General features: G+C 30.2%; 1 long non-coding RNA gene across 2 annotated transcripts in view; it reads left to right on the forward strand.

The window, feature by feature from the left end:
* LOC127277786 (uncharacterized) overlaps positions 1–22,741 on the forward strand; it is a 342,439-nt gene that overhangs the window by 146,137 nt on the left and 173,561 nt on the right. The window contains exon 6 of one of the 2 annotated variants that reach the window (XR_007842408.1): positions 17,572–17,868. The exons of the other annotated variant lie outside the window; for it this stretch is intronic. This is a non-coding gene — a long non-coding RNA (uncharacterized LOC127277786). The remainder of the gene's footprint in view (positions 1–17,571; positions 17,869–22,741) is intronic. 2 annotated transcript variants of the gene reach the window in all.

Below are 22,741 nucleotides of genomic sequence, written 5' to 3' on the forward strand. Positions count from 1 at the left end.
AGAATTAAGTGTTCTGTGAGAGGCTGTGGCAGTACTGTAGCGAAAAATTTAAGCGTAATTTTCCATAAACCGAAACCAAAACAACGAGTAGTGAAATATACGTTCGATAATTTTGAAAAAAGTCGATCAATTAAAGGCCTGGAAAAATGCTTTAAAAATAAACAGTATAAAGCCTTCTATGAGAGTATGTTCTCTGCCTTTCAAAAGAAGTGATTACATTTTGCCATGTAAGTTTAAGATTTTAAAATTTTGAGGTTATATAATCTTTCATATTACCCGTGTATGTGAACATTTTGAAAGTTAATTTATCACTGTAAAAACGGATAAATAAATTTTTTTTTCACTTCTTGTTAACAGACTTTTACAATGAAAAATGAAATACATACATTTATAAATTTTCATATAATTACATGAAATATAAAAGGAAAATACAATACTTTTCTTGCACATGTATCGCTGGATTTGAGAAAATAATTTGTATAAAAATAAGATTTCTTTTATATTTTTATTCATGTTTGTAAATAGGAATGTAAATAGTAATTTTGTATTAAAAAAATTCACTTATACATTTATTAAATTAAGCAATATTTTTTAAACGATTTTAAAAACGATTTTTAAACATGCATCCCATGTTATTCCCATGTAAATTCACTAAAAGTGTTACCCAATTTACGCCATATTGCTTTAGGCCCCGCTCCCATGTCAGATCCCAATAGTTGTTATAGACTATACAATCTCTGAAAAAAATATCTGTATCCAGACCTAGACGACTCAGCTTGTAAATAGTGAGAATAGATCACTAAATAAAATGTCCTGTTATAATAATTTTTTCTTAACATAACGAGTATGTGACAATGACCAATTCTAAAATAAAAGCCAGTGTCGAAAATCCAAATCCAATAACAAGAACCAATATCATTTGATGCAACGCTAAAGCCGATTCTGATTTTGCGAAACTGCAAGATTTTCCAATTTGTCTTAAAGCAACTTTCTTTGTTGAATAAGGATTCATCCACTGCTTACTGATACCCGATTCAATAATTCTCTGTATCACTTGATCAAAACGATTAGCATAAGGTGTATTAGCACCAAGTAAAGTAGCACCTGGACCAGATGGTAGTTTTTCAGTGAGAAATTTCACTAGTGGTCTTCCACATTTGTCTCTTTTATTTTTAAGCGTCACCTCTGCTGTTGCCAATTCAAAAGAACACGTATTATTTTTATATTTCAACAAACGATTCATGCATTCATCTCTCGAGAAACTCGATATTACAGATTTTTTTAAAATTTCTTGAAAAATAACATCATCAGTATTATTTATCATTGTAAAGTAATTTTTATCAAAAAAAATTTCCAAATTTGATGATAAAACATCTTTGAATGTTTCAAATTTAAAAGACAATTTATTTTTCATCTGTATTTGTGTTATTGATGTATAAATATCAGATGAGAACATGAGGCATCCAATAAGAAAGGTTGAAAAAATTATTCGCTCCTTTATTGCTTGAGGTTCTTTAGGTATGACAGAGCCTAAAACTATTCGAATTAAATAGTTGGGTTTCCATTTTTTTGGAGAAAAATTCATAAGCCGTGAAAATGTCCATAAAATGAGGGGCAGAGACATTACTGTTAGGATGTTTAGTTTTTGCCATTGTACTTTAACAGAGTCGTCATCTTTCTTAATAAGAGGCACAATCAGAGCGAAATCAATTGTACGTAAACCTTTACTGAACACAATACCTTTTCCATTACAGAGTCCTATGGATTTTTCTATACCCAATATCTGAACTTTGTTATTGAACAGTGCTTCAAGTGCACCAGAACCTTTTGCATTTGTACATGTCAATAATCCCCAATTTGAAATTGATGATTTTACTAAAGTGAAATTCAAAATTTCTTTTAAGATTTCTATTTTATTGATTGCTAATCCAAATGGCTGTTTTGATGTGTTTCGTTCAGCAAATACATCCGGAGGAATTGGGATTAAAGATGCTACCAATGGATAACCATGTAGATTTTGAAGTTTATCGGGAAACCAAATTGTTTTAGCAGAAGCAATTTCATTGGTAATCATATTTGAGAAAGGATTGTAATGAATAATTCTATAATTATCATAATTTACTTTTTTAGCATTCAAAATTGTTTCAAGTATTATTACATTTTTGATAATTGTGACATCAAGAAATTGTTCAGTCCAAAGTGTTTTGAAAAATTGTCGATAATTCGACAGCTCTTTGGTAAGTAGAAGCAAACATTTTGGTCGACGTTTTGCTTCTGAGAGTTCAGTTAAGAAATCGATTGATCTAGTAAATTCGGAATCGTTTTCAGAATTTGTGAGAACAAATAACGAAATCCGAGGATTGTAGGCTATGAAATCCAATTCTGTTGGTTTGTCAGAATTTTTTATGATAATTTCCCGAACTGGAATGACGTTCGATAATTTCTTGATTATCTGTTCGAAAATTGGATTGTAATTCATAGATTTCTCATGAGTCAAAAATATTACCTGACTAATTTGTTGATTATTTTTTACACTTTCCTTTAGGCTCTCAATCCATTTGGTGTCACTAGTACATCCTATTTTTATAATGTTAAACAGTATTAATGCTATTTTGATCATCAACATTTTTACATCACTTTCTGATTTAGTGACAAACCATTAAATACACGGCTGTTATTTTTTCTTTGTTATTGCTAACTTATTTCTCTGCATTGGAGATTTAGAAAAATTTACAAAACTTGGAATTAAAAAGAATTCATTATTATTTTTTAAAGAAGAAATTTTTATAAATGATTATAACTACTAACTGTTTTGGACAAGATATAAAACATTGCGACTTACATTTTTAACAGACTTTAGCCAACTGAGAGATAATTTGAGTTTGTATTTTTTTGCAGCATTAATTATAAGAATTACCTTTTTTCTATTTGACCATGAACTAAAGAATATTATCAATATTGTCGTAATTTATAGATGTGAAAAATTGTTTTTATACACTTTTCCAGGTACTGAAACAATACAGATAAAAATCAGTTAAAATAATTTTTTTTTTTTATCTGAAAATTTAACTAAATATGAATATTGCTTTTCAAGGCTGGGTTACAAATGATGATAAATAAAATAATTCAATGGAAAACCTTCAACTTTGCTATAACTATATTCAATATATATCAGAAAGAAAAAAAATTGTTTTAAATGATTATCTTTTTCACACTACAAGGAAAAATACAAAGTAAATTCAATTATTTGTCCATTTGACTAAAAGCATTATTCCTACTAGTACAGTTCAATATTTCAAAGTTTAAAGTTCCAATGTTATATTTGTTGCTCGATTTACAAGTGATATAAAAATGTTAATAATAAAATTAATTATCATTGTAGAATTAATACTGTTTAACATTATAAAAACAGGATGTATTAGTGACACTAAATGGATTGAGAGCGTCAAGGAAAGTGTAAAAAATGATAAACACATTAGTCAGGTAATATTTTTGACTAATGAGAAATCTATAAATTACAATTCAATTTTCGAACAGATAATCAAGAAATTATCGAACGTCATTCCAGTTCGGGAAATTATCTTACAAAATTCTGACAAACCAACAGAATTGGATTTCATTACCTACAATCCTCGGATTTCGTTATTTGTTCTTACAAATTCTGAAAACGATTCCGAATTTACTAGATCAATCGATTTTTTAACTGAACTCTCAGAAGCAAAACGTCGACCAAAATGTTTGCTTCTGCTTACAAAAGAGCTGTCAAATTATCGACAATTTTTCGAAACACTTTGGACTGAACAATTTCTTGATGTCACAATTATCAAAAATGTAATAATACTTGAAACAATTTTGAATGCTAAAAAAGTAAATTATGATAATTATAGAATTATTCATTACAATCCTTTCTCAAATATGATTACCAATGAAATTGCTTCTGCTAAAACAATTTGGTTTCCCGATAAACTTCAAAATTTACATGGCTATCCGTTAACAGTAAGTTTGCTTCATGCTCCACCAGATGTATTTGTTCAACAAAAATCATCAGGCGTTTATGGATTAACAATCAATAAAATAGAAAGCTTAATAGATGTTATGAATTTCACTCTCGTGAAATCGTCTATTAATTCTTGGGGAATACTTTCATGTACAAAAAACGGAAGTACAGGAGCCCTTCATGCTCTCTTCAATAATCAAATTCAGATATGGGGAATGGATATTACCCCTGGTTTTTGTTCAGGAAAAAGTGTAGAATTTAGCAAAGGTTTACGAGAAATGAAAGTTGGATTAGTCGTACCTCTTGTCAAGAAAAAAATGGAGTCTGTAAAATTTCAATGGAGCATAAGGAATATTATGATGGTAATAATTCTACCTGTCTTTGTTTGGATTGTTTCACGAATTATGAACTTTCATAAAAACAAATGGACAATTGACAATTTAATGCAAATTGTCTTAGGAATGTCTGTCCAAGAAGAACCGAATAAAACAAGGGAGAGAATAATTTTTTTAGCTTTTCTTTTTGGATGTTTTATGTTCTCTTCGGAAATTTATACAGCTATAACAACAGTTCAATTGCCAGCTAAAATAACATTTAAATATGAAACTTTGGAAGATGTTCTTTCCTCAAATTTGCAGATAATGATTAAGAGAACATATCTTCTATTTTTAAATGATACATCCGATATTGTGGTGCAAAAGATTTTACAAAAAACTGTCATGATGATTATCACACAAGATGAATGTGTGGAGCGTTTATTGAAATTTAAAAATTTATCATGCATTCTTGAAGTTCAAAGAGCAGAATTGATGCTTCGAAATAAAAGAGATAAATGTGGAAGACCACTTGTAAAATTTTTTGTTGACAAATTTTTAACTGGTCCAACTGCTTCGTTACTTGGTGCTGGTACACCTTATGCAAAGCGTACTGATGAAATTATTGAGCGACTTATTGATTCTGGTATTACAAAAAAGTGGATGGAACCATATTCAATAAAAAAGGTGTCCTCTTTCAAAATCGGCAAATCTTGCAGTTCGCAACAATCCGAAGAGTCAGTGATGATGATGTATCAAATAGTTTTTATTCTAATCGTTGGATTTAGTTGCTCCACTTGCATTTTTATTTTGGAGTTAGTCATAAATCGTTTTGAAACATATAAATAAACACTGAAATGTTTTTCATTTAATGATCTACGTCCATAAATTTTTATAGGTTTCATATTTTTTGGTATTTATATATATTGCATTTTTGTTGAATTCGAATCCTAAAAAATATTTTTAAAAATTATCGAGTGTCAAAACTTTTGTTAATACTTCAAATTTCAAAATAGCGGGAAAAAAATTTTAAAATCAATAGGTTTTCGTTGCTTGGATCCAAAACCTTGTAAATCTGTGTTATTTAATTATTTTTATTGTTAAAATCTTATTTACGTTGCATTACGTAACGGATCATTTTTTTGTATCAAAATGTCACTAAAAATAAAGCCTATACGATAAATAAAAGAAGGAAGAATATTAAAATTTTTATGTATAATATATAATTTCGAAATTTAAAGAAGCTTAATTTCATTAATTCAAAATAATACCATTGTTAGAGTTTCTTCGCTTATACAATAATAATAATGCAAAGCGCGCATCCACATAGGGCGACGCATTCGCCATAAGTTCTAGTAAATTGAGCGAGTCTGACTGCAATATGATTTCTCGAACACGGCACGAGGTAAATGCACAGAACCCGATCGCATTTATCATTTTCTTTCGAACGAACAAAGCGCTTACGCGTAATAAGAGAAATGCAATTTGCATACGCAAACGCATTTGCGCGAACGTCCGCGCCTCGACTCAAACAATGAGCAGATTAAAAACGAATATAAATCGTATCTATGAATTGAAACCGTGTACAATTGAACATTTATATCTGCCAACTGACAAAGTGCTTCGGAAGCAAAAAAAAAAAGTAAAAAGAAAGCGACACAATGCATTGCTTACTGATTACAACTATTAATAATTTCCATTATTTTCTGAATTCTCTTAGTTTATAATATTTTACTTTTCAAAATATATTTTGAAAAGTACAATATATTTAAATAGGATCTAGATAGTTTTCTCCGTTTGAAACAAAATGTCAGTAAACTACGTATTTAATTCACTTTCATTTTTACATTTACTGAAATTCAATTAAAAATTATTGAATTTCAGTAAAAGTGAAAATAAAAGTTAAAATGAAAAAGTGTTAGGTAAAATATCTGTAAGTTAACGTAGCTGCGTGATCAGAGTACATGACTCGCGTCCCAAGGGTCGTGGGTTCGATCCCCTACGCGTGGGAGATTTTTCAAAATTATTCTTAAGTGTTTTATATATTCTATATATATATGTAATAATCTTAAATGTAATATAAAAAATAAATTATAAAATGAAAAATAAAAAGTTCTTAAATTTTTACATTTAAATTTAAATTGAGAGAGTATTATTTATAATAGAACAAAAATATCAAAGATATAAAAATCTGATCAGTAGAGAAAAAGTAGAACCAATCAAAGTTTGCGTATCATAAATTTAATGTTTATTATTCTCCCACGTGAAAAGATTCCTAGGAATGTGCTCCCGGGATTTTCCGCCGAAATTCTTATTGGAAACTCCGACGGAGTTTCTGTTAGAATTCTGATTAAAATTTTGCAATTCCAATAAAAATTTTTATCGGAAATTCCCAAGAGCACTTTTCTAGGAATTTTCTCCACTGAAAAACAAAATTTACCTACGCGGAAAGATTCCCAGGAATGTGCTCCCGGGAATTTCCGCCAGAATTCTTATTGGAAACTCGGATGGAATTCCGACAAGATTCCGGTTGAAATTCCGATTGGAATCCCACTTGGAAAGATTCCCCGGAAAGTGACCCCTGGAGGTTCTATCAGAATTCCGCCAGAACTTCCAACGTAATTCCGTCGGAATTCCATCGGAGTTCCAAAGAATTTCCGATGGGATTTCGACGGAGTTCCGATGGAATTAGGAGTCTAAAAATTTTGAAAAAATTAATCAGAATTCCGTCGGAATCCCATCGGAAATTCTTTGGAACTTCCAACGTAATTCCGTCGGAATTCCAAAGAATTTCCGATGGGATTCCGACCGAGTTCCGACGGAATTAGGACTCTAAAAATTTTGAAAAAATTAATCAGAATTCCGTCGGAATCCCATCGGAAATTCTTTGGAACTCCGATGGAATTCCGACGGAATTACGTTGGAAGTTCTGGCGGAATTCTGATTAATTTTTTCAAAATTTTTAGAGTCCTAATTCCGTCGGAACTCCGTCGGAATCCCATCGGAAATTCTTTGGAATTCCGACGAAATTACGTTGGAAGTTCTAGCGGAATTCTGATAAAACCGGAAAGTGACCCCTGGAGGTTCTATCAGAATTCCGCCGGAACTTCCAACGTAATTCCGCCGGAATTCCATCGGAGTCCCAAAGAATTTCCGATGGGATTCCGACGGAGTTCCGACGGAATTAGGACTCTAAAAATTTTGAAAAAATTAATCAGAATCCCGTCGGAATCCCATCGGAAATTCTTTGGAACTCCGATTGAATTCCGACGGAATTACGTTGGAACTTCTGGCGGAATTCTGATAGAACCTCCAGTTGGCACTTTCCGGGAATCTTTCCAAGTGGGATGATTTTACATATTAAAAGAAAAAAAATTCCAATTGGAATTCCAACTTGAATTTTAATCGGAATCCTATCGGAATTTTATCGAAATCATGTCGGAATTTCCGTTAGAATTTCGACTATTTTATATGTTAAAATTCCGACTGGAATTTTACAAATTTTTTAAAAATATATTAATATAGTGAATATAAGTTTTAAATATTATCGAATTTCCACGTGGGTAAAAATAAATATTTATTTGATAATAGTCAAGTAACCGATTTTATTTGAATCAAATAATTTTTTTTTTTCAGTGTATGAACTAATATTTTTTCATCAAAATGATCGACAGTCGTAAAAAATTTGTTGTCATTTTCAATAAAAAAAGAAATATGTATTATTAATTTAATAAAATGGAATATTTTTCACCAAATAGAATTACCAATAAGAGTCATGTTTATTGGTTCACCGCTTCTTGACCATCTATCTCTGTCTCGTTATTACCACTGAGAGAACATTGGCAGCGGTGCACACGAAGTTGGAAGTTTTGCCGAGAGTCGCCACGTCAACTTGTTCTGGAGTGCGGTAGTATCACAGGTCATTTCATTCCCATTGGCATCGTAGGAAATTCCTTCTGAATTCAAATATATATATATAGTATACATAGTAGTTATTCTGGGGCGAGTAGCAATAGGTGAAATCCTGACTCGCGGTAGAAAAAAAAGAAGAGAGAGAGAGAGATAGAAGCAAAAGACAAAGGAGAAGGTGATAGAAGTGAAAAGAGCTAAGAAGGAGAAGAAGAAGATCAGGAAGAAAAAGCAAAAAAAAAAAAAAAAAACAGAAAAGAAAGATGCAGAAGAAGAGAAGAATAAGAAGCAGTTCAAGACGAGGGTATTGTTAAGAGGGCGGATGAAGGGCGGGCGGGTTCTGTCACGTTTCGCATTGCACGCACCATGACTTTCTGGGGAGTTGCAGTTGCTGAGAATCCTTTCTTCGACTCCCCCGCACCTGATCACAGCACGATGTTGCCGTCTTGCGTCTCTCCTTTTCCATGGTTCGTCGCCTCAACATCATCTTATACCACGTCACTACAACACTCTGCGCTCTACTAAATTATACTTTCTTTTCGATTTTTTTTTCATTATAATATATAATTTAATTTGTAATAGATATATTTTTTTTTAACTTTTTTATTATAATTTTCCTAATTATTAGTCTGTTAAGTAATTTTTGTGAGCAGATTTAGTTGATTTTTTCAGATTTTGAAAATTTTTTTTTCGTTTAAAATACATAGGAACTAAAAAATAGGGGTATTTTTCTTTCGATATAGTAGGTATATGGAAACTGTTTTGAACCTAGGTGAACCTTGGACCAACTTTGAACCTACATTAAAACTGCGTTAAACCTCGGTTTACTCGACATTGGAACTACTTTGGACCAATATTTGACCTGCACTGTACCTACTTTGACTCTATTTTAAACCTAAATTGAATCTCCTTTGAAACTCGGTTGAACCTACATTAGATCTACTTTGACCATTGAAACTTCTTTGAAACTCGGTTTACCCTACATTGGAATAACTTTAAACCTATATTTGACATATTTTTAACTTACATTATATCTATTTTGACAATATTATAATTATTTTGACCCTATCTGAAGCCTACAATAAACCTTCGTTGACACTTAAATCAAACTGCATTGAACCGACATTTGATTTTCATTGGACCTACTTTAATTCTATTCACAAAAAACTGATTTGAACCTAATTGAATTTACATTACAACTATTTTAAACAAATGTTTGATCTATTTTGAACCTATATAGAAACTGCTTTGAACCTACGTAAAAACTACATTGGACCTATATTAGACCTAGGTTGAACCTACATTAAACCTACTTAGATCCTACATTGAGACTGTTTTGAATCTAGGTTGAACTTATACATTAGATTTATATTAGACCTACATTGACACTACATTAAAACTGCTTGGAACCTACATTGAATCTACACTAACTCTATATTGGACCTAAGTTAAACCTACATTGGACTCATTTTAGCCCTACATTGAAACTGTTTGGACCTATGTTTAAACTAAATTGAACCTACTTTGACACTACACTGTATTTACTTTTACACAAGGTTGAACCGATATTGGACCTATTTTGACACTTCATTGTACTTACATTTACCCCATCTGAAACTTGCATTGATCCTACATTTAACCTGCTTTGATCTTAGGTTAAACCTACATTAGACCTACTTTTACGCTACATTGAACCTACTTTGTACCTACATGGTAACTACGTTTACCCTATCTTAAACCTACATTAAACCTTCTGTGATTCTAAATGGAACCTATTTTGAACCTAGGTTAAACCTACATTAGATCTACTTTGAGACTACATTGAAACTTCATTGTACCTATTTACCCTTCATTTACCCTATTTTAAACCTATTTCAACCTACTTTGATTCTACATTGCACCTGCTTTGATCCTGTATTGAACCTACATTCGACCTAATTTGACACTACATTGAACCTACATAGTACGATTTGACCTAAGCTTAACCTAAATTGAACCTACTTTTACACTACATTATATTTACTTTATACCTATATTGTACCTATGTTAACCCTACTTTAAACCTAAATAGAACCTACTTTGATCCTTTGTTGGAATTGCTTTGAAACTAGGTTGAACCTACATTGGAACTATTTTAACACTACAATGTACCTACATTTACCCTATCTTAAACCTACATTGACCCTAAACTGAACCTGCTTTGATCCTTGGTTAAATCTACATTAGATCTATTTTTACACTACATTGAACAAACTTTGTGCTTAAGTTTACCCTACTTAAAACCTACATTGAACCTACTTTGATCCTTAATTGAACCTGCTTTGATCCTAGGTTAAACACTACATTTTATTTTCTTTAAACCTAAATTGTACCTATATTAACCCTACTTTAAACCTACATAGAACCTACTTTGATTCTTCATTGAAATTGCTTTGAAACTATGTTGAATTGGACCTACGTTTACCCTATCTTAAACCTACATTGAACCTATTATGATCGTAAATTGAACCTGCTTTAATTCTAGGTTAAACCTACATTAGACCTATTTTTACACTACATTGATCTAACATTGTACTTAAGTTTACCCTATTTAAAACCTACTTTGAACCTTCTTTGATCCTAGGTTAAACACTATATTTTATTTGCTTTAAACCTACATTGTACCTATATTAACCCTACCTTAAACCTACATAGAACCTACTTTGATTCTTCATTGAAATTGCTTTGAAACTATGTTGAATTGGACCTACGTTTAGCCTATCTTTAACCTACATTGAACCTATTTTGATCGTAAATTGAACCTGCTTTAATTCTAGGTTAAACCTGCATTAGACCTATTTGGACACTACATTGAACCGACTTTGTAGCTACATTTACCCTATCTTATGTCTACATTGAACTTATTTTGATTCTAATTTGAACCTCCTCCGATCCTAGGTTAAACCTATATTACACCTTCTTTCATACTACATTGCACCTACATCAAACTGCTTTAATCTTGCGTTGAACCTACATTAGACCTTATTTGACACTACATTGAACCTACATTGTATCTATGTTTACTCCATCTTAAACCTTCATAGATCCTAGTGTGATACAACATTGAAAATTTTTTAATCCTGCGTTAAACCTACATTAGACCTCCTTTTACACTAAATTTTTGCCTACTTTAACCCTAAATTGTATACTTAGAAAAAAGAGATAATTCAAAAATCAAAATACAACTGCATTTTTGTTTAATCATACATTAGCCGTAGATTCAATATCATCTCCTTTGAAAAAAAAGATTTTCGCATATGATATAAAAATCTTTTAACTGAATTTTGAAGAGGAGAAAATTTATTTACTGCAAGGGGGACATTTGGACCACCCCGTAGTATCCGCAAGGCATATGATGGCGACTTGGCTATCTTGCATCACGATCCTGATCACGATCACGCACGCACGCGGTACCGCCCACTGCGTTCTCTCTTCTACTGTTTCTACACTTTGTTTCAACCTTCGACGTTGCTTTATAGTGTTTTTTTGCTCTTTTTTTTCCTGCAACTCTTGACGCACGTGCGTATAACTGCAACGAGGGAAAAAGTTTTTTTTTTCTTGCATAAAAAGAAAAAAAAAATCCAGATAACGTGACTACTTAAAGACGTATTGGAAATGCCTTCACAGCGATTGCAACAAAGTTGCGAACTCTCGGCAAAAGATCAATCATTCCGCACTGGCTTTATATACAACTTTGAAACGGATGATTTTCTCTTTGAGCATTATCAAGAAAATAAGGAGAAAAAAAAGCAACAATCAAATTAGGTATTATTTTAAGACAAAGAGAGGATAATATAAAATTTATTTTATTGGGGATATGACATATGTCATAAAAATAGAGATTCGAAGATCGTTACTTTTTTTAATAAATTTGTAATTTTAATGAAATTTTGAAAATAAATTCATGATTTTATTAATTCAAGTGCAGTTTAAAAAGTATAGGGAGAAAAAAAGTTTGATGATATTTAGCTACTGTTACGTCACAAAATTAGAGAAATAACAAAAACTAATAAAATTAATATTTTTTTTCCGTGACAGTTCCTGTTTCATTTATACAGAGCAGATGGCTGAAAGTACAAATAAGAAAGAGAAATATGATTTAAAAATACACAAATTATATTAATCTATAAAAAAATGAGTCCAATGTCAGTTTTACAAAATACAAAATGTCGGATCCAATATGGCGGACGAATTTTTTGTAATGTAAGAAACTGATTTTCCAAGGTATTACTGTCAAACTAAAATCCTCATAGAATATGCGGTATATATTATATACATTATTTATTATTATTATTATTATTATTATTATTTATTTATTTCTTTTATTATAATCACGCGACAAAAAATACTAAAAATCTAACTTAAAATTCGTAATAAGTTGCCCCAAAAACCCCCGAGTAACAAGAGTCAAGAGAATTTAAACGGTTTTTAAAAAATTCGTCCACCATATCGGAACCGCCATTTTGAATTTTTAAAATCTATCTTCAAATTTGTAATCAGCAACCCAAAAAACTTCTAAGTGACTAGTTTTTTTTTTTAACACTTTAACGCCCATTTTCAGGGAACTTAACAAATAAATTTTTTTTCAATTTTCTTGTTCATTGACTCCTAAATATTCAATAAACACATAAATTTTAAAATAAATACAATATTACCATTTTTTTGTTACCCAGTGTAGTATTTGCTGTCGCAGTTAACATTCGCCGGACTGAATACCAAACCAGGGTGGGAGATGATTCAAATATTTTTTTAATTCTATTTTACAAAAAAACTTGAAATCATCTAGACTTTTTACTGTAAGTGTTTTATGTTGTCAAATAATGGATATAAAAATATTATATTGCATTTTTTATTTGTTTAAACAATTTATTGTTGTTATTTATTAACTTTTTTTGTTCTGCACCTAGAAAAATTGAGTTTTTTCTAATTTTGCAATTTATCAAGCCAAATATATTAAAAGATAGATTTGATGTCAAATTATAAATTCAACAATTGTTTAAACAATGTATTGTTGTTATTTTGTAACTTTTTTTGTATTGCACTTAGAAAGGTGTAGTTTTTTTTCAAATTTTGCTATTACATTATGCTTGTTAAGTTGCAAAAATTGCAACTTTCTAGGAATATTATGAAAAATGTTAATAAATAGCAACAATTATTTGTTTAAACAATTTATAATAATAATTGTTGCACAAACTACTATGGGTGAGTACTTCACCCACAAATCATTATTAAGTTTTATGTTATGTTTTCGAAAGGTTTTTTTGTGCTCTTTCGAATGGTGAAATTTCTTTTTAAAATTCAAAATTTACCCCTTTTTTGAAAATCAAAAATATATGAAGTATTTTGGATAAGTAGACTGTTAACAAACAATTGCAATGTTAACTAATTGTTTATTAACAATCTACTTATCCAAAATACTTCATTTAGGGCTCGTTGGATTCGAAATTACGTTAACTTTTAATTTCTAATTTCAGAATTACGGTAACTTTATTTGTTTGTAAAATATTCCATTTGTTATAAACATTAATTAATTAATTAATATCTCGAAAACAAAAAAAAAACGTCATTCTAGCTTTTTTTGGTATTGAAAGTATATATCTTAAGCTTTATTTTGAGGGTAAAAAAAAGTGTCTTTTCGAAAGAAAAAAAATGTTTGATTTTCAATAAAAAGGAGTAAATTTTGAATTTTTTAAAAAAAATTTTGATTTACGATTTTTTAAAAAATCCACTGTTTATATTTGACGAAAAACTTGAATCCCCTCCCCCCTCTACAGTTTTGCATAAAACTTAATAATGATTTGTGGGTGAAGTACTCACCCATAGTACAGCTAATGGTTTTACTAAAATAGCGAAAGATTTAATTGAAACAAATAAAACTTTTGCTATTATAGCGAAACGTTTCGCTATTCCAGGTAAATTTTTTTTCCCATGTAGCAAACCCATTTTTCTCGGACTCTAACTTTACAATAAAAAAATTGAAATAATATAAATTTTCAATCTCGAAAAGTGTTTATGTTTTTGCGTCATTTGTTGGACAAAAAAAACTTTAAGCAAATGAAATAAAAACATTCACATTTTTCGAGATTAAAACTATATATATATATATAAATTCAATCTTTCTATAGTGTAAAGTTGAAGTCCGATTTTTAACATTGTATTAAGAATAATTGAAAATCATTGTGTACCTTGTATATTTGAAATTAATTGAATAGAAAATATACGGGACGAATGATAAGAAGTTAATTTGTGAATTCTAAGCACGATCTATGTAACATGTTTATAAGCAAATCGTTGCTTTAGAGAATTTTCCTTATATGGTGGTGTATGTATTTGTGTATGGGAATCGATGGGTCAATCCAGTTCGCAGCGAGAACTTGTCTCGTGTCCCGTTCTCTCGCACGAGTTGCGGGGCAGGAGGTTACGGCTACGAATTATAGCTTCAGTGCAACTAGTATGAGTTCCTGGATACTTATAGAACAACACCTATATACATATATATGTATATATATAAAGGGAGAGAGAGAGAGGGATAGAGAACTGGAGCCGTATTGCGTTTATATGTATATATAACTCTTTCGCATAACGGTCGCGTATATATTCCTCTTTTGACGGGGTACACACATATACCTATATATGTATAGTAAAACGCGTTGCGTAGGCGAAATTGTTGCGTTAGTTTGACCTCCCATGAACTTTCGATGGACCGATAACATAGATCGACGAGAATCGATCTAGAATGTCTGCTTAGATATTCCAATCGAGATCGATCTCCTTTTCCCTCGTGGATTCACTGTCAAGAATCATTCCTGTCCATTCCACCGATAATCTTCAATTTCAACGCGAACTGTTACTGACCTTTTCTTATATACACATATATATATATAATAAGGGTTCATGGATTTTTCTTTCGATAAAAACAATTTTCTTGCTATTGAAAAGAAAAATCGAGCTTTTATATTTTTTAAATAGTATCACAAAAAAAATATGCACCCAGAAAAAAAATTTCAAAGAAAACAATTTCTTTGATAAATTTTTTTTTCATACAAAGAAAATTTATTTTTTTCAAACAAATTATTTTTGATTCAAAAAAAAAAAAATATATATCTTCTTTTCAAAGAAATTTTTATATTTAATTCAAATAAATATTTTTTTGACCCTCTATAGGTATCAATTTTAGAATTTCTTTGATTTAATGTAGAAATTTTTTTCATTTAAAGAAAATTGCTATCATTCAAAGAAATTTTCTTTGAAATTAAAAAGTATTTTTTGTTTCAAAGAAAATTTTATTTTGAATGAAAGAAAACAAATCAGAGAAATTGGTTTCTTTAAATCAAAGAAATATTTTCTTTGAGTGTGGACTCATTTTTGTTGCATTTTGAAATGAGCCAAATGCACTGAAAAAAATATTAATTTGATTCAAATACTCGATTACTTGACTATTACAGAGCCACACACAAAAAAAAAAAACAGTTTTGATCTGGGGGTCTGACTATGCCTACTTTATGTTTCTTGGGTCGCTGAATCCGAATTCGAGGTCCGTTTTACCCCCATCAGATCAGGATTTTGAGATATTCTCAAAAAACCAATATGGTGGACACTTTTTCGAAAAATTCATCGGATTTGTCTGAAACTCTTTATTCAGGGGTTTTCGGAGTCGCTGATTACGAATTTGAAGTTAGTTTTCAAATATTCAAGATGGCGGATCCAAAATGGCTAACACATTTTCGAAAAATTCATCGGAATCGCATGAAACTCGTTATTCGGGGATTTTCGGTGTCGCTAATTACGAATTTGAACTTTTTTTTTTTTTAAATTCAAGATGTCGGACACTTTTTCGAAAAATGCCGTCATTAGCGACTTCGAAAACCCCCGAGTAACGAGTTTCAGGCGATTCCGATGAATTTTTCAAAAAAGTGTCCACCATTTTGAATTTTTAAAAACTGACATCAGATTTGTGATCAGCGACCCCAAAAACCTCCGAGTAACGAGTTTCAGGCAAATCCAATGAATTTTTCAAAATTCGTTCGTGATATTGGATCCGACATTTTGAATTTTGAAAAACTGACATCGATTTCGTGATCAGCGACCCCAAAAACCCCCGAGTAACGAGTTTCAGGCAAATGTGATGAATTTTTCGAAAATGTGTCAGCCATTTTGGATCCGCCATTTTGAATTTTGAAAAACTGACATTAGATTCGTTATCAGCGTCCCCAAAAACCCCCGAGTAACGAGATTCAGGCAAATGTGATGAATTTTTCGAAAATGTGTCAGCCATTTTGGATCCGCCATTTTGAATTTTGAAAAATTGACATTAGATTCATGATCAGCGACCCCAAAAACCCCCGAGTAACGAGTTTCAGGCAAATCCGATGAATTTTTCGAAAATGTATCAGCCATTTTGGTTTTTTGAGGTTATCTCAAAATCCTGATCTGATGGGATAAAATGGACCTCGAATTCGGATTGAGCTACCCAAAAAACATAAAGTAGGCATAGTCAGACCCCCAGATCAAAACTTTTTTTTTTGCGTGGCTGTGTTATCAAATAAATATTTTCTCGAATCAAAAATTTTTATTTAAATTAAATAAATTGTATTTGAATCAATAATTTTTGTATTTGAAACAAATACTATTTAATTGACTCAAATAATAATAATTTGATAATAATCAAGTAACCGATTATTATTTGAATCGAATAAAATTTTTTTTCAGTGTGCCAAACACATTTTTGTTACACTTGAGAAATAATTCCTCCACAGATATAGATAAGGTTGCATAAAATATCTTATTGATTTAAATTTATATATTAATTGTAATTGGTCACCTCTGTACAGTTTATCTTTATGTAAATAATAACATTAGAACCGCAGGAGCATTTTCGTTTTAAATAAATAAACAAAACAATATACATAGAAGGTGATAATGAAGCAAGCAAATAATTTTTTTAATTTTCCTTTTAATATACATGAAATAATATTTAAATCTAAAAATTATAAATTTATAATGTAATTTATATTATAAGTTATAATATTATGTTTATTAAATGTGTCGAAGCAATTTTGGAATTACCTTATCTTTATACCTCCGTGCTCCGAGTTGTATATGTTTACATTAAAGTACAAAGTGTACCTTAAGCCAAAGGTCATAACAATATAGGGATGGAAAATCCCAAACATAATTAAATCAGTTGCAAGTCGTGTCTTGACCTGTTTAGACGTGGTTAACGTTAGTGTATAAATTTTGTAATTTTAAAAATAAAATTTTGTCTGAGTTAAATATTTATTTACTTTATTGTCTTTTATTTTATATTTTCAGATTTAAAGTACATTGCCACGGAAGTGATGGAATTTTTAAATTCACGAATGAAAAAAATCTTTGAATGTTAAACTTTTTTTTTTTTTGTCATTTTTGTAAATATTTTTCTTTCTTTTCGGGAGTGTTCGAAATTCTTAAAATCGCGATCGCTTAAATTTTTTGGAAAAAGTATTTTGTTTTTTAATTTTTAAACACGTGGTTTCGGGAGTGTACGAAATTTTTTTAAATCGCGTGTGTTTGTGTTTCCAGCAGATCTTATCGTCCAAAAAAAATATGATACATCGATTGCAGCCTAAGGTTGGTGATTTATATATTTTTTTATAAATAATCATTACTAATCATTACATACAATTGCTTTTCTACTAAAAAATTTACAAAAAATATTTTGTTTAAATTTTTTGAACGGATTATCTGAAATTAAAAAATTTAATTTTTACCCCTTTAGGCACGAACATGGCGCTTTTAGATACCTGACGTCCTGGTGTAAAGTCAATTATTTATTCTCCCGTCTAAAAATGGCGTCCATTTTTGCCCTAGGGTAATAATGAACATTTGGTATGTGTGTTTTTTTGCTCTAGGGTAAAAATGGACACCATTTTTAGACGGGGGAATAAATGATTGGCTTTACACCCGGACATCAGGTAACAATGGCTGCTTTTGGACCTTTGTTGCTTCATATACTATTTTAATGTTAAATAGTCATTTTAAAAAATGCTCAAAAAACAGTTTTAAAAAAATATGTTTAAGCTCATTATTATCAAAATTAACCCTTATTAATGGCTCCGGCAAATTACTTCTATTGTATCGCGTATTTTAGCGATTATATGTGCGATCCCACGTGAAATTTATAGTCGAGGTTTAAAATTCGGGTAAATATATTTTTTTCTTATTCTTTATAAAAAAAATTAGAGAATTCTTTTTTTTCGTCAATCTTTTGAGTTACGAATTTTCAAAATGTTGTTTAGTCAAAAGTAGACCTATTTTTAATTAACCCCTTGGGCAGTCTAGTAGAAAAATTTGGTACTTGGGGGTTTTTGGGATCGCTGAATCAAAATTTGATGTCAGATTTTCAAAATTCAAAATGGCAGACCCAATATGACGGAAAATTTTAAAATTTATTCGATTCGTTTAAAATTCGGTTCAGAGGGGTGTTTTTTGGATCGCTAAATCCAAATCTGACCTCAAATTTGGATTCAGCGACACCAAAAACCCTCGAGTACCGAATTTTGAACGAATCGAATCAATTTTAAATTTTTCCGCCATATTGGATCCGCCATTTTAAATATTTTAAATCTGACCTCAAATTTGGATTCAGGGACCCTACAAACCCTCGAGTAACGAATTTTGAACGAATCGAATCAATTTTAAATTTTTCCGCCATATTGGATCCGCCATTTTAAATATTTTAAATCTGACCTCAAATTTGGATTCAGCGACCCTAAAAACCCTCGAGTAACGAATTTTGAACGAATCGAATCAATTTTAAATTTTTCCGCCATATTGGATCCGCCATTTTAAATATTTTAAATCTGACCTCAAATTTGGATTCAGTAACCCCGGAAACCTTAGTATATCCATTGACATTCAAATCGAATTATGTTTAGTATTTATTTCTTCGACTTTTATAAAATGTTAACAAAAAGAAAATTGAGATTTTTTTATAAAAAATATTAGTTTTTTTTAAATAAACAAATTAACTTTTTTTATATTTAAGCGAGATTTTTACTTTTTTTTGGTGTACCTACCTGCAAGTGCTAAGAAGACTTTGCAAAAGGTTTTAGAGTGGGCCTGACAAGTTTAAATAAATTTTTACAGTCGGATTGAAAGCTTAATCCATTAAGAACGGGAAGTACAAAATTTTCAAAAATAGTTGGATTCGATTGAAAATCGTTACTCAGGGGTTTTTAGGGTCGCTGATTACGTGTTGCAAAGTCTTTTTAACACTTGCAAGTCGGTACACGAAAAAAAAATAAAAAAAATCGGATTCAAATGTAGGGTCAGCCGGAGTAAATCCGAATGCTAATTATTTCTGCTTAATTAAAATTTTAAAAAAATAAGTTAGACATGAGAATTTTTACCTCAGATCCTCTTCAAGAGATTCTAAGTATTATCCCATTTTTCGTTTGTTAATTAGCAACAGCATAAACAAAGATAACGAGTATTGCAAAAAAGATTGAAAATCAAAGATGACACTCTTTCAGTATTTTGTCTCGTATTTGAAGAAAAAGAAGCTAAAAATTCATTTTATTATTTATAATTGTTTGTTGTGAATACTAGAACAGAAACTATTTTTCATTTTTGCCTTCTGTAAAATTTTATTAATAATATCAGACCGTTCGTATTTACCCAGGAAAATTGGAAAACCGGGGTAAATCCGAACGGTATTTTCAATAATTTTTTCTTATATCAGAGCCACACAAAATTCTTTTTATTTGATTACACTATTATTTTAACATAATAAAAGTACATAGAAAAAAGTTTTTCTTTCTATTATGTATCCTCGTTAGTAATTAATAAGCAGAAACTTAATCTTTGTTCTCTCGAAGGAGTGTTCCACTTTTTTTGCCAAATGGTTTGTTGAAAAAAGTTTTTCAGGATCTTAATAAAATTTGGTATTCTACGGTTTTTGGGGTCGCTAATTACCAATTTGAAGTCAGTTTTTCAAAATTCAAAATGGCGGATCCAATATGGCGGACGAGAATTAAAAAATTCATTGGATACGCTCGAAAATTGTTACTCGGGGGGTTTCAGGGTCGCTGATTACGAATTTGGAGTTAGCAAATTTGATCATTTTTAAAAATAAGTTTTAGGAAAGTCCGCCATATTGAATCCGCCATTTTGAATTTAAAAAATTTGACTTTTATTTTTGTATTTACATTCAATCACTCCAAAATACTTTCTGTACCAAGTTTTGCAAAAATCCGTTATGATTTGATAAAGTTATTGAAGGTTTTAATTGTGTAATGCATTTTAATTTTTAACCTGTTTGATTTTTGTATTTATATATGACGCATACATAATAGGTTTATTATCGTATTTTTTTGAGTTTTTATATGAGTTTAACAATTGCAATACTTTAAATTTATTTTCCCTGAGATTTTTCTGAAATACAGTGGCGTTCGTATTTACCCCGGTATTTTAGGAAAGTTGCAAAGTATCGAGGTAAATACGAACGCTAAGTTTCCTGCGATTGTAATTTATCAAAAATTTTTGCTACCCCATAAAATTGTTCTATGGAAGTAAAGTAACAACTTCATGCACCAGAATACCGGAAGTATTGTCTTTTAAAAGAAAAAACTTATGTTATTGTTGAAACTTACTAAAAGCGTTCGTATTTACTCCGGCTGACCCTAAATAAAATTAATTTATATTTATATTAAAAATGAAAGAGAAAAAAATATTAAAGCGATGTATATGAGGCATTCTATTTCAAACCGTACCACCTACAAATGACTATCAGGGGTAGAGCACTTTTCATACCTAGTTTATTTTATTTAAAAGTCTTTAAATAGAAAATGTAAAAAATGCTTTTAATAGAGAATTTTTCAAGCTTTAAGATGGTATAAGTCTTTATTTTAAAAAAATTTAATTCTTGGTTTAATTTGCATTTAAAAACTTTCAGAGTTAATTTCTCAAAATATGTCATTTTCAATTTTGATGAAATTTGTCTCAAAAGAAAAATTAAATTCTCTAGTTTCTACCATCCAAAGATTATAATGGGCTTTTCAGTGGATCCAGGAAAAAAAAATAAAATGGAAATTCACTTTTTACTGAATTTTGCGTAGAAAACGTAACCCTCTTGAATTTCACGTCAGAGTCAAAATCATTTGTTTTTTTTTTTAAATAATATTGTTAAAAAGGTAAATTTATTTTAACCTCGAAGAAATCTTAAATTAAAAAATTGTTACTTTCATTTTACAATAAAATTCAAAATGGTAATTAATTTGATATTATTTATATTACTAACATAATTATATATAATAAAAGATACATAACAATTTAACTAATAAAGATATATTATTAAATTATATTTTTGCTTTACAATTTTGACAAAGTGATCTTTTTAACAGAATTAAAAAAAAACAAATGATTTTGACTCTGACGTGAAATTCAAGAGGGTTACGTTTTCTACGCAAAATTCAGTAAAAAGTGAATTTACATTTTATTTTTTTTCCCTGGATCCACTGAAAAGCCCATTATAATCTTTGGATGGTAGAAACTAGAGAATTTAATTTTTCTTTTGAGACAAATTTTATCAAAATTGAAAATGACATATTTTGAGAAATTAACTCTGAAAGTTTTTAAATGCATATTAAACCAAGAAGTACATTTTTTTAAAAATAAAGCCTTACACCATCTTAAAGCTTGAAAAATTGTCTATTAAAAGCATTATTTACATTTTATATTTAAAGACTTTTAAATAAAATAAATTAGGTATGAAAAGTGCTCTACCCCCGATAGTCATTTGTAGGTGGTACGGTTTGAAATAGAATGCCTCATATATTTTTCGCCTTCTCAGAAACGGACATTTGCCTTAAAAGATGATAATAAAATAACCATCAAAGAATATGATTAATGTCAATGAATTAGTTTAGTTTGAATTGAAAAATTACAACAAATGAGGTTGAGGAAATTAAGGTCGTTTCTTTTTTCTTATGCGTAATGATTATAGCCGCATGTTGATAAGTCATGAGTGTATATGTTATATGACAATAAGTATATTATGAAAGGGCCGCGGCAGGAATAGGAACGTTTTGCTTTGTCGTATAGTTATATGATGCTCTTGCACGTTGACTAAGGAGGGCCTCGAATCGAGCTTGCCGGTACTTGAAGTCGGTATAAGGTATATGGTAAGGAACGGGTAGATCATTAGCCATGATTTGTTGTCGAGCAGGCTTCCCAATGACCTCACGGCCCGGAGCGCGAACTCTGGGCCAGTCAAGATCTTTGCACGATGATCTCCTATAGTGTATCTATATATAGAGGGTGTTCCATTTTAAACTTTCCATACAATTTTCTTTTGCATTCCTTTCATAATAATGATGATAATAATAAACAGATGGAAGATTCTCTTGCTTACATATATATATTTTTTGTTTGGTATTAAAAATCATGAGCTTTCTAGAATATTCAAATTTATGTCTAAATTATTTCTTAAAAAATCGCGATT

This window comes from Leptopilina boulardi, unplaced genomic scaffold (assembly GCF_019393585.1).
Source record: "Leptopilina boulardi isolate dan_hultmark-lab unplaced genomic scaffold, ZJU_Lbou_2.1 LbouV2_179, whole genome shotgun sequence".
Classification (NCBI taxonomy): domain Eukaryota; kingdom Metazoa; phylum Arthropoda; class Insecta; order Hymenoptera; family Figitidae; genus Leptopilina; species Leptopilina boulardi.